Below are 12,190 nucleotides of genomic sequence, written 5' to 3' on the forward strand. Positions count from 1 at the left end.
TCAACAATTCAACAACACTTATCAATCTTTACGTGTTAATCCTATCGCTTTCTTTACCGGTATTTATCTTTCCTGCACTTTACTTTGTTGCTCTTTACATTCAAGCAGTTTATCTTCCTGCACTTTATTTGCTGCACCTTTACATTCCTGCACTTTCTTTACCTGCACTTTCGTTTATGCTATTTATTTGTTGTTATTTACTTTACGTCATTTACTTTATACAAAATCACAAAAAGAATCATCATCACTTCACTTTCACCTCAATCACCGAGTTACACAGCACTGCGGCCAGATAAGGCCGATCCGTGCTAAAGTCCTTGCATTCAAGGCAGAGAGAACCCCGCGGCCGAGATTGATCCTTCCTCGGCCCACAATCAACTGATCAGAAGTCAGATCGGCGCAAGATCTACAATCTAGAACAAAACCTCGCTTGGCCTACCGGCCGCGAGTTGGCACGCCCGCGCACACGTCACCACTCCAGAAGGACACGTGTAAGCTAAAGAAGTCATCGGCCCAGTGACACGCGGCCGAGACGATTTTTAAGCGAACAGTTATATCTGCAGAATGCGGGATGAGAAGATATTCTTGACAATTTTCTTATTTTTATGAATTTTTATTTTCATTTATTATTTTATTATTTACCATAATATTCTTTATATATTAAATATTTTTTTAAATTAACCTATAGTCTAAAAATATTTATTTTATTTTACATCCAGTTTGGCTAACAAAATGGGTCAATAATAGTATAATATATAATAAACTAATAGAAATAGAAGTCCCCAACTTAAATAAATAATTAACAAACGAAGTTTATTAATTTCAAAAACTAACTACCTACTTTCAGGTGGGTAGCTACCATTTTCCCACATCCACATCCACATCCACATCCATAAAGTGTGAGCTGTTTCTAGTATCTCTACCACTAAATGGAGGTGCTCTTTTGGTGTCAAATGGTTTCATCAAATTTTGAAGTGCCAATAATATGCTTACATAACATGGTTATCAAATTAAGTCAATAAAATGTAAATACACAAAAGCATAAAATTGAAAAAGTAACCAAACACCACTATTCTATGTCTAAAAAAACCAAACCACATACATTCGTTTTAGCCGACCTATTTTTCATTAATCTCACAATATCACCCGCGAGAAACGCGGGCAGGTTGCTAGTATCTTAAATATTAAGTCAATTTCTTTCTTTATAGTTAAATTTTTGAAACGCCAATAATACCCTCATATAATCATGGGCTATTATTTAATAATAAAAACAATCATGATATTGTAGTAAATTAATTAAAAATAATAAAAAATTACAACACATCCACAAAATATGGAGAAGTTCCCTTAAATATAGGTTATATGGGAAAGGCGGTGGCTTTCAGGTTGTAGTGGTCCCTTTCAAGGCTGTGTGGTTGTTTTGTCACCCCTCTCAGACCGCTACAAAAGAACTGATATCGCTTAATCCTTGTTAGACTATTAAAACAACAAGTGGGAAACACACTATTTAAACATGGTTTCAACTTCAATTCCAATTTCAATTAAATTTGACAAAAATGAGAGCTCTCACTCTCTCACCTATGCGGCTAACCCTAGGGTTTGGCCGTCTGATTTCCTTGGTCTGCGACGATGGCGTCCGCGGTCCATTGCTGGCGAGTCCTTTGGCTTCGCGAACCTCTCTTCTTCAACCATCCGGTCGCTCCACCATGTCTAATTTGGATCCACCAAACTATGATCACGGCTGCTACTCTCTATTTCAATAATGGTGGGGGCCGCCGACGTCATAGTTTGGTGGATCCAAATTAGACATGGGATCCCGATCCTTTCATGGGAAGAGGTCCTGAGTTCGGGTCTGTTCCGAGGGCAGTGCTTCGGTATCCTGGTGCTGATGGGTTACTTCGGCGGTGGATGGTGACCCTATGGGTGGATCCTCTCCGGCGGCGGATCTGGTTGCTGCGGTCGGGTTTGGAGCCAAAGGGTTGGAGTGCTTGGGTCAACAGATTGCTATGGGATTCCCATCCCAATGTCGGCCTAGCCTTGTCGGAGATGCAGCGGTGCGATTCGGCCTGGCGTACCGGGAAGGTTGGCCGGACATCGGGATGAGGCCAGGGTGTCCAGATCAGATTAAGCTGGGCCTGGGCCTTTGTCAAGTTTGACCTGTCAGATTTGAGTTTGGATTCGGGCCGGATTTAGATCCGAATTTGGGACCCGGGTCGTATTCAAATCCAGATCATGGATCCGAGACAGCTGCTCATATTGATCTGGTATTTGTTCTGGTTCTTAGGAGTTCGTTTGCTAATTTTCGAGTTTCTGACACCCTCGGTTACTTTCGAACTCCCGGTGAGCGAATCACCTCTCCTAGGTGATCATATCACCGGTTACGGTTACGGTTACTATTATATTTACACTGCTCTCGTGACATATATATGCAGTGTAGCGATGTTGTCCGACATCAAGTCACATGGTTACCTTTCATTTTAGATGCGTCTGTGCATCTTGCTATCCTTTATTATTTTCCTACTTTATAGATGCGTTTGTGCATCTTGTTATGCATTATTGTTTTTTCTTTCGATGCTTTTGCATCGCTCCATGTACTTCTCAGATTCATCTAATATAGTTTGTCGTCCTTCCCTTCAAAAAAAAAAACATGGTTTCAATTTTTTATTTTATTTGCCTTATTTTATACAAACAAGAGTCAATTGACATGTGCGAAGCACATATTAAAGGGTTAGTATTTATATTATGTCAAAGGTCCAACCTAATTATTTGTAAACAAGTACTCCAATATCACAAGGCGACAGTCACTCATCACCTACTTTGTGCTTCAAGGCTACTCTGATATTGGTTGGGCATGCTGTCTTATTGATAGACAGTCTACATGAGGTTATCACATCTTTCTTGGTTTTAAGTTTCATTAACAACCTTGCTATTAGGGTTAACCTAAGTGGTAAGGGAGGTTGGAAATTGGCTAGCTTAGGAGTTTGATACCTCTCTAATGTGACAAAAAAAAAATCCGAGTACAAAGCTTTGCTATGTGGTTGTTAAATCTTAAAAAGCAAATTTCATTTTACCTTCCTAACCTTTTTAAACCACTTGTGCCACTGCACTTCAAATTTCATCATGCGTGTCCCTATGCTTACCAATTTCAGTCAATTTTGTCCAACCCTTAACTTTTCTGTCAACTACTGTGTAATATATTTTAAAATTTTCATCATTTACAATATATTTTTGCATCATACACTAGTAAATCATCTTTCTATTAGAAAGCCCATTAGAACCAAAAATAATTGATGGAAAAGCTAGGAAAATATTGATTGCATGGAAAAGCACAGGGATATATGTAATAAAACTAAAAGTGTAGGAGCACAACTGATTTAAGGTATAAAGGTCAGGTAGATAAAATGAAATTAGCCTAAATTTAAGTCTATTTTGGATATATATGCAAATTGCTAAGAGACTTTCATTTCAATCTTTCTAAACCACAAAGCATTTGGTGTAACAACGTCAGCGCTAGCTCTTGCATGCCATTGCTTCAGACCATGTTCATCATACAAATGTTTGGCTCCAGTTTTGTTGCAGCTGGTCAACAGTCTCTTTTCTTGCGCGGGCGTGCCAGCACCGTTTGGGTGCGGTCGTCGGGGTTGTCCCTTGACCTGACTTCTTTTGATCGACTGTAGACGAGGAGAGCACCAACCTCGTCGTGTGGGGGTCTTCTGTGCCTCGTGGTGAGGACTTTATCTTGTGTTACCAAGTCGATACTCAACATAGTAGGCTTTATTTAGCCTCTAAATAATATATTTCGAACTTTTCGACAATATATAGCTTGAGCCACTGACATTGGCTCAATTTCTCCAAGACACGCCTTGTCAGGCAAAAATACTCATTTTGGGTTCAAACAACAGCAACTATCATTCTTGTGCTAGACTACCACTATATCAGAGAACTAGTGGTTCTAGCTTCAAATCAGCTGATGACATATTCACTAAGCCTATCACCAAAGATCGTTCTAAGTTTTATGCAACATGATTCTTGTTCATATTCTGTTATGATTCTATCCTTATACGGGCTATCATTCTTGTATGGGCCTATTTGGGTTAGAATCAGGTGAATGGTAAGTATGGGTTGATGGAAATTGATGAGGGAAAACATACCCATTGATGATTGTTTGGGAAGGTGGTGGTGGTGAGTAACTCGGTTGGAATGGAAATTGAGGAGGAGGTGGGTAGTTTGGTTGCAATGGAAATTGGGAAGGAGGTAGTGGGTAGCTAGCGCTACCATGAGGGTGAGACGGAATGCGTGCGGTAACAAGCACCAGAGGCCCCACAGTCGTACCCCGCCGGACTCATCGGAAACAGGCCCAGTTGCGGGCTCTAATACCAGTTGTTACGATCTCCGGAATCGTAACAGGAAAATGACATTGTAAACGAATGAAGCTAAAGGAAACTAAAGGAAATAAGTAAATGAAAACTTCAATGGACTCATGAAACATAAGGCCCAAATAGGCCCATACAAGAATGATAGCCCGTATAAGGATAAAATCATAACATATTCCTCCATTCACTTGAGGGGGGATACTAGAGCAAGTCTCCCAGCAATGTTAGGAAAAACCAAGAAACTATGTTAGAGGTCATTAGTCATTACCACGTACCTAACCAAGAGGCCTGCAGCAGATTTTAACAAACTATAGAATTCCCTAGAAAGATCCAACTGTGCAAATAAGGCTGCAGTGTATTATTTTTGGAAATTCTTCACATTTCTCAATTTTTTTTTTATATATATATAAAAAACCGTGACAATTGAATAAACTGCCACATATCTTAACGGCCAAAAATATCCCTAAAACCAAACTAAGAAAAATACTGTTGGAGCTTGTAGTCCTAAACCTAAGGACTAAGGCCAGGCTTAAAAAAAAGAGGCCAGGCTTAAAACAAGTATTCTTGTAATATTCATGGTACATCCCATGTTACGTACACTACACCAAATCCATATATTCCATATCGATAATTTTCCCTAATACTATATCGTATCTAGTTGTCATGATATATATGATTGAAAACCTATGCAAAGTCTAAGTTGGTGGCTGTCATGTTCAGGACTTCTGGCAACTTCTCCTTGACATTTTTGGACGTGAAGGGTTGTATATATATACCAATGGGGCAATGGGAAAGTGGTTGGTTTGGTTACGATTAACAATTAACAATTGAAGCAAATTAAATAACAGGCATGCTTTGCTTTGGCATGAATTTGATGTTTATTATAACTAAGTAAAAGCTCACAAAGCTATTAGTTAAAAAATGACTCAATTTTATTCTAAAAAAAGTGATAATTGCATATATTCATACTTAATTACGAAATACTTTGCATTATTAATTTTTCATACTACGTCACACGTGAATGAAAGGCTTATGTTTCAACTTTGTCATTAAAAAACATATTGTAAGCTTTATTGGGAAGACCTAGTTTTCTCTGAAACCTAGGGTAGAGGTCGACGGCTAGGGTTTAGTCGATCTAAGGTATTTCATGTCGAGAACGAGGTTCTTGCAGATCGGAGTCGTGATGGCCGAGGCTATGGCGGCTCGACTGGCGGCAGCACCTGCGCTGACGGACGAAGCGGTGGTTGAGTTTGGGGAGGCTGGAGCAGCGGCTATTGCAGTGTCGGGTTTTTCTTTGGTGGGGCGTATGTTGGCGCCTAGGGTGGAGGCTGATGCCGGATTGCCTAAAGCGATGGTGGCGGTGTGGGACCTGCGTGATCGCCTCTCGATCATGAAGGTTGATGGTGACCGGTTCCAATTCTGGTTTTCGGTGAAGGAGGAGGGTCAGACGGGTCTGAAGATCCGGATTTGGGATCCGGGTCGGATCTGGAGTTGGGTCTGGGGCTGGGTCTGGCTTTGGATGTCGGGTAGGATCTGGTTTTGGGTTTGGCAGTGGGCGTGGATTTGGACTTTGGTGTTAATTTTCATTTGGTTTTTATTTTCTTGGTTCATAGGTCACTGTACATACCTCCAATAATATGGAGTATTTGCTATCTCACCAAGCATAAGTAACTCCTACTTTGGGACATCCACGAGACATGGCAAGGCCCAACCACGACATCCATCGTGTAGCCCTATGTTCAAGCTACACCACGGTATCCGGAAGTCGCAAATCCGCCTCCGGGAAGCCACGTTCCCGCCCTTGCCAAGATGCCCTCACAACTAGGCTTTCTAAATTAGAATTGAGTGGTTGCTTATCCCACATCGAAAAACATGTAAAGGAAGAGCATTCCTTCATCTATAAAAGGAATGCTTCCTCCCACAACTCAACACATTCATTTCATCCCATTACATACTTTGTAATCTTGTTAGGCCGCAAGGCTCGACACACTAGTATAGCTTTCAAGTGGACGTAGTCTCCCGCTCATGCGGAGGCGAACCACTATACATCTTGTGTCACTCTCTCTCTCTCTCTCTCTAAAGCTAACTAGAGATCCCACGGATCACTAACGTTAACATTGGCGCCGTCTGTGGGAAGCCGACACACAAAGGCATCATCACCTACCACGGGCTTTGGCCCGTCAGCGTCCGGTCAACGCCCAGCGGGGTTGGTCAAACGCTGGTCAACGCCCAAGAAGTGGTCAAAACTTGCAGAAACTGCTCAAAACACCAACGTATGAGCTGGTCAACGCCCGACGGGGTCAGTCAACGCCCATCAAGGCTTGGTCAACGCTGACCATTGTTGATCAACACTAAACCTCCAAAAAAAAAAAAAAATCTGGGCGGCAAAAATTTCTCTGGGCACCCAGACATTTTTTCTGGCCACCCTTCTTTTTCTTCGCCTCCAGCCACATCCTCCGCTGGCTCAGGCAGACCTCCGCTCCGCCACACTCGAAACTGCAACTCCGCCCAAACTTGCAGGCTCCGCCCAACCTGCAGCTTCGCCGCTGGGAGTTCCTCCCTCCAACTTGCATCTCCGCCGAACTGTAGCTCCGTCTACCTTCGACCGAGCTCGTGGTCTCCATCAAGCTTCGCACCCAAGCTTCAGTTCCACTGAACTCCAGCTTCCGCCGGACACCAAGACCATCTCCGCCCAAGGCCTCCACCGGACTGCTCCTCCGCTCCGCCAAACCGCAACTGCATCTCCGCTAGGGAGCTCCGCTCCGCTGCACTACCCACAGCATAGCTCGCTGGCAGTCCGCTCCGCCCACAATTGCGCACGTTTCCGCTGCAAGCTGCTCCGCTGCAGCTCCCTCCGCCCAACTTCCAAGCTCCGCCGAACTTCCAACCTCCGCTGAGCACCGAGACCCTCTAGCACAGCCACCTCCAAGTGCTCCGCTGGCAACCCGCCACCGCTAGCCTGCATCCGCCGAACAACCACCGCCGGCCAGAATAGCACCAAGGCGGCGTCCTCTGGCCATAACCACCGGATAGCTTCGCACCCAAGCTCCACTTCCGCTGAACACCAGCTCTCCGCCGAGCATCAACTCTCCGCTTAACTCCAAATCTCCACCGAGCTCCGTGTTTCCGCTGGGCTGGTAGCTACCGCTGACCAGAAGGCGCTGGGCACCCATGATCAACCAGCGACCATCTTCTTCATCATCCGCCGGTCAAATTCTCCGCTCCGCCGATGAAACCCGCTCGGCTAAAAACTCATATTCTTCGCACCCAGCCATTGAGCAATTAGCTCTGTACACTGACAAGCTAAGTTTCTTTTCCATTTATGGCCTCCTCCTTTCTATGCAAGCACCACGTGCTTTGGCTTTTTTGCATATTCCAGGAGGCTGCCTGCATATACACTTCATACATATATATATCTTTATGAATGGGCCGCTTATGCCATCACCTATGGACACGTTCAGGTCGTGATGAGATAGTTGTCAAATGGACAATTATATGTTTAAACCTCTTTGTCAGTTATCTCCTACACAAATGGGCACTGTTCATATATGCTTCCATGTGTCATAAGTCCATGTCTTATGATTATTCTTGTATTTATATGGGCACCGCTATCTCATGTGCTAATATGGGCCATGTATATATATAGTTATATATATGTTGTTGTGATCCACTTTGATTAAACAGAACATGCCCACATATTTGGCCAGTCCAAAACTGCGAACTACAATGCATATATAGCATGCTCATCTATGCAAGATCATTAGATATACATAACTCTACATGTATAGGCTCCAGCGCCTACTACACACGATAACTTATTTCCATTGTTACCTTGAAATTCATAAATTCATGGTCAAACTTGAAATGCATATTAGAGCACATAATTAAATATGTCATTTTGCCGTCAACTACTACTTCGCATATATACTTTTGCTTAATATCTTATCAAAGTACATATGCAAAATACTAGTGTTGATTTTACATACTCATGTACTAATCACCTATTTTGTTCTAAGGAAATTCAATTATTTCTATGGAGCATTCAACCTCAACTACGAGTTGACGAACATTATCGGAATACTTTATCCGCCACAAGCAATGGACCGTCATGCTCGGCCAACTCCGCTAGCCTCCGAATCGGCACAGGATAAGTGCATTCCTCTTATCTCTTACGCTCTTCCAATTTGAGCTACCGCCGATGTTTGGCTCCAATTTTGTTGCAGCTGGTCAACAGTCTCTTTTCTGCGCGGGCGTGCCAGCACCGTTTGGGTGCGGTCGTTGGGGGTGTCCCTTGACCTGACTTCTTTTGAGCGACTGTAGACGAGGAGAGCACCAACCTCGTCGCAGGATTCTTTGTGCCTCGTGCTGGAGGACTTTGTCTTGTGTCACCAAGTCGATACTTAACGTTGTAGGTTAAGCAGAGCGAAATCACCGGGAAGTAGAGAGAAGTACTTGCTAAAGCGTGACTTTAGCTTGGCTGGGTTGCTAGGGCGTTACCCTTGCTTGGCTGGTTCCGTAACCGTTGTGGTCGCGGTACTACAGTCGGCTCCCGAGGAGACTAGGACCGAAGCATTTTGACAGAGGGTTTGGTGGCACTGATAGTCGGCTCCTGAGGAGACTAGGACTTAGAGTGTGATCACCTATAAGAGAAAGAGAAGGAAATGAGTTGCTCTTAGAGAGGTTTGCTCTAGAGAGAACTTAGATCATCTTAGAGATGTTTTGATGTATGAATGAGTGAATTGTTCTATGTTGTAGCCTCTATTTATAGGCTACCAAGCAACACTATTTGGCATTTAAACAAATCATAATGGAGCACTTATGAGTTTATGGAGCACTTATGAGTTTATGGAATTGTTAGGTTCAAGCACTTAAACACTAATGGAATGTTAGGTTTAAGTCATTTTCTGCTCCCTTATCCCTCAATTTTTATCTCCACTAAGAACTCAGATTCAACCTTCGATTTCTTCATATGAAATGATCCACCATGAATGTAGATTATTGTGGTAAAATTTCAGAATTTATTTCCATGTGGTTGGGCCAGAAATGCTGCTGGACCTCTTACAGGTCCAGTTTCCAAGTTTTGCTTCTGCAGAAAATTGGACTGTTTGTTTGAAGGTTTTCCACTCCGAACGAGCTTTGGCACTCTTCATAAGAAATGATCAATGGGATGTCTAGAATTAATCTGGAAAGTTTCAACTCATTTGGAGTTCGGATGGTTAGTCCGCCATCCCTCATTTATTGTCTAGCTCGCTTTCTCCTAGCCGAAGTAGGAAAATGTGCTAAAGTTGATTTTTCATTTCCATGTTTGGTAGGCCTTATTTAGCCTCTTAATAATATATTTTTGAACTTATCGAAAATATATATGTGAGCCACTGATATTGGCTCAATTTCTCCAAGACACGCTTTGTCAAACCAAAATGCTCATTTTGGGTCCAAACAGCCGATGCCATGACTATACATGTCTCTATGACCTTTAAGCATGCCTACGGAGTGTTATTAACAACTTTATTACAAGTACATGCTTGCTCTCTGTGTTTGTCATTTTTTCATGCAGATACAAACGTTACGAATCTATGGTCTACGACCAACCGCCAAGCGGTAAGGCAACGCCTCATAATAGCAAATGACCGCTACGCGGCATTGCAGCAAGGGACTAGTTAACACAGCCTACGGCAGCCATTGATCTGGCAGTTAACCCCGACGCTTGGGTACCAACGATTGGGATCGCTACCCAACACCCTCTGCTCCGTGCAGCTCCCCCTCAACAAACAAATTACCGACCATCCGGAGGTCCGTCATGCCTGGGGAGTCGGGGACTCTCTAGCGGGCCTAGCAGGGGCCCACCCATTGAGCTTCCGCTCATGCCTTCCCGGCATCCCATTGAGCTTCCACTCATGCCTTCCCGGCAACCCATTGAGCTTCCGCTCATGCCTTCCCGACAATCCTCGAAGCTTTACGCTCATGTCTACTCGACACACCACACGTTAATGGAACATTGAATTCTTCTACCATTTGTCGCTTGCGACAAATTGAATTCTTTTCGCGTTCCATTAATACGAGCGACAACCAAACCAACACAAGTGTTCACGTACTCATCATTTACACGTTACAAACGCTTACCTTCGCCCCGCTCATGCAACTTACATCTCCTTGTGCGCATCACACATTTATCATATGCAATCCATATGCTCACACGACCATGTATCACGCACCCCATACGTTTATATATGCCACAACGCATATCGATGCAACTCACATTTGTTGCCCAATGCAACGAGCATTCTACATATGCCTGTCTTCTTGTCTTTGTCGTGCAGGTTAACGAGTCCCTTCTTGCTTACGGAGTTCGGGGACTTGTAGGGGCTCCGTATCGCCCGGTTACTTATGCTTGATGACCTCATGATTTGAACTCCCCAACCAAGAAGCTCCTCTTACTTGGGGACTTCGGGGACTTGTACATACCTCCAATAATATGGAGTATTTGCTATCTCACCAAGCATAAGTAACTCCTACTTTGGGACATCCACGAGACATGGCAAGGCCCAACCACGACATCCATCGTGTAGCCCTATGTTCAAGCTACACCACGGTATCCGGAAGTCGCAAATCCGCCTCCGGGAAGCCACGTTCCCGCCCTTGCCAAGATGCCCTCACAACTAGGCTTTCTAGACTAGAATTGAGTGGTTGCTTATCCCACATCGAAAAACATGTAAAGGAAGAGCATTCCTTCATCTATAAAAGGAATGCCTCCTCCCACAACTCAACACATTCATTTCATCCCATTACATACTTTGTAATCTTGTTAGGCCGCAAGGCTCGACACACTAGTATAGCTTTCAAGTGGACGTAGTCTCCCGCTCATGCGGAGGCGAACCACTATACATCTTGTGTCACTCTCTCTCTCTCTCTCTCTCTAAAGCTAACTAGAGATCCCACGGATCACTAACGTTAACAGTCACTTTGGTGGAAGATTGATATCTATTTGGCGTACTACTATTTCTTACGTGGAAGATGTCTGGATGGTCATATTACCAGTTACATTGTTAGAAGATTGCTCTCTCATGGTCGGTCACACTATCAGTAACATAGGTGGAAGATTGTTCTATTTTCGGCTTAAGTTGTACGAGGAATATGCTTGGTTGGTCATACCACCGGTTACTTTGATAGAAGATTGGCCTTTTATGGTTGGTCATACTATTAGTAACTTTTCACATAGCACGGTTTACACCCGGTGCGTCTTTAGATGCAATTTTGCATCCCATCGTATTTTCACTAGGTTTTATGTTCATTGTTTTATTTCTGTACTTTTCATTTACGATGTAGTATCTACATCTCTCTTTTGTAACATTTCTTAATTATTATTAATGGAGTTGACACCTATTCTAAAAAAAAATAAAAAAAAACTTTGTCATTAGAATTTTTTTTTTTAGTGGAATTAAAAGTTAGATTACACCTACCCTACAAACAACCTTGGTTGTTACGTGCACAAATTATAGACCATATCTCATCATATGCTTGTAAACTCTATTAGTCTATTACGTAGTTTTGAGATTTATATGATTCGCTTGAAATTTTTTTTTTTTTTTTTGTCAATATATTCGCATGAATATTAGGCATGGAAAATCTTTTTTTGAGTGCAGTATATGCTTCTCCTTTTTCTAATTTTTTTTTTTTGTGGAAACATAAGGCGATCATTTACTTATAAAACGTAGTTAAACATAATGGTCCACCACATTGTGACACAAAACAAAACGAATCACTACTTATGTCGCACCTACTCATACCAGTGATAGCACTAAAGCAAAACATCAAGCACG

Source organism: Rosa rugosa, chromosome 6, assembly GCF_958449725.1.
Source record: "Rosa rugosa chromosome 6, drRosRugo1.1, whole genome shotgun sequence".
NCBI classification, from domain to species: domain Eukaryota; kingdom Viridiplantae; phylum Streptophyta; class Magnoliopsida; order Rosales; family Rosaceae; genus Rosa; species Rosa rugosa.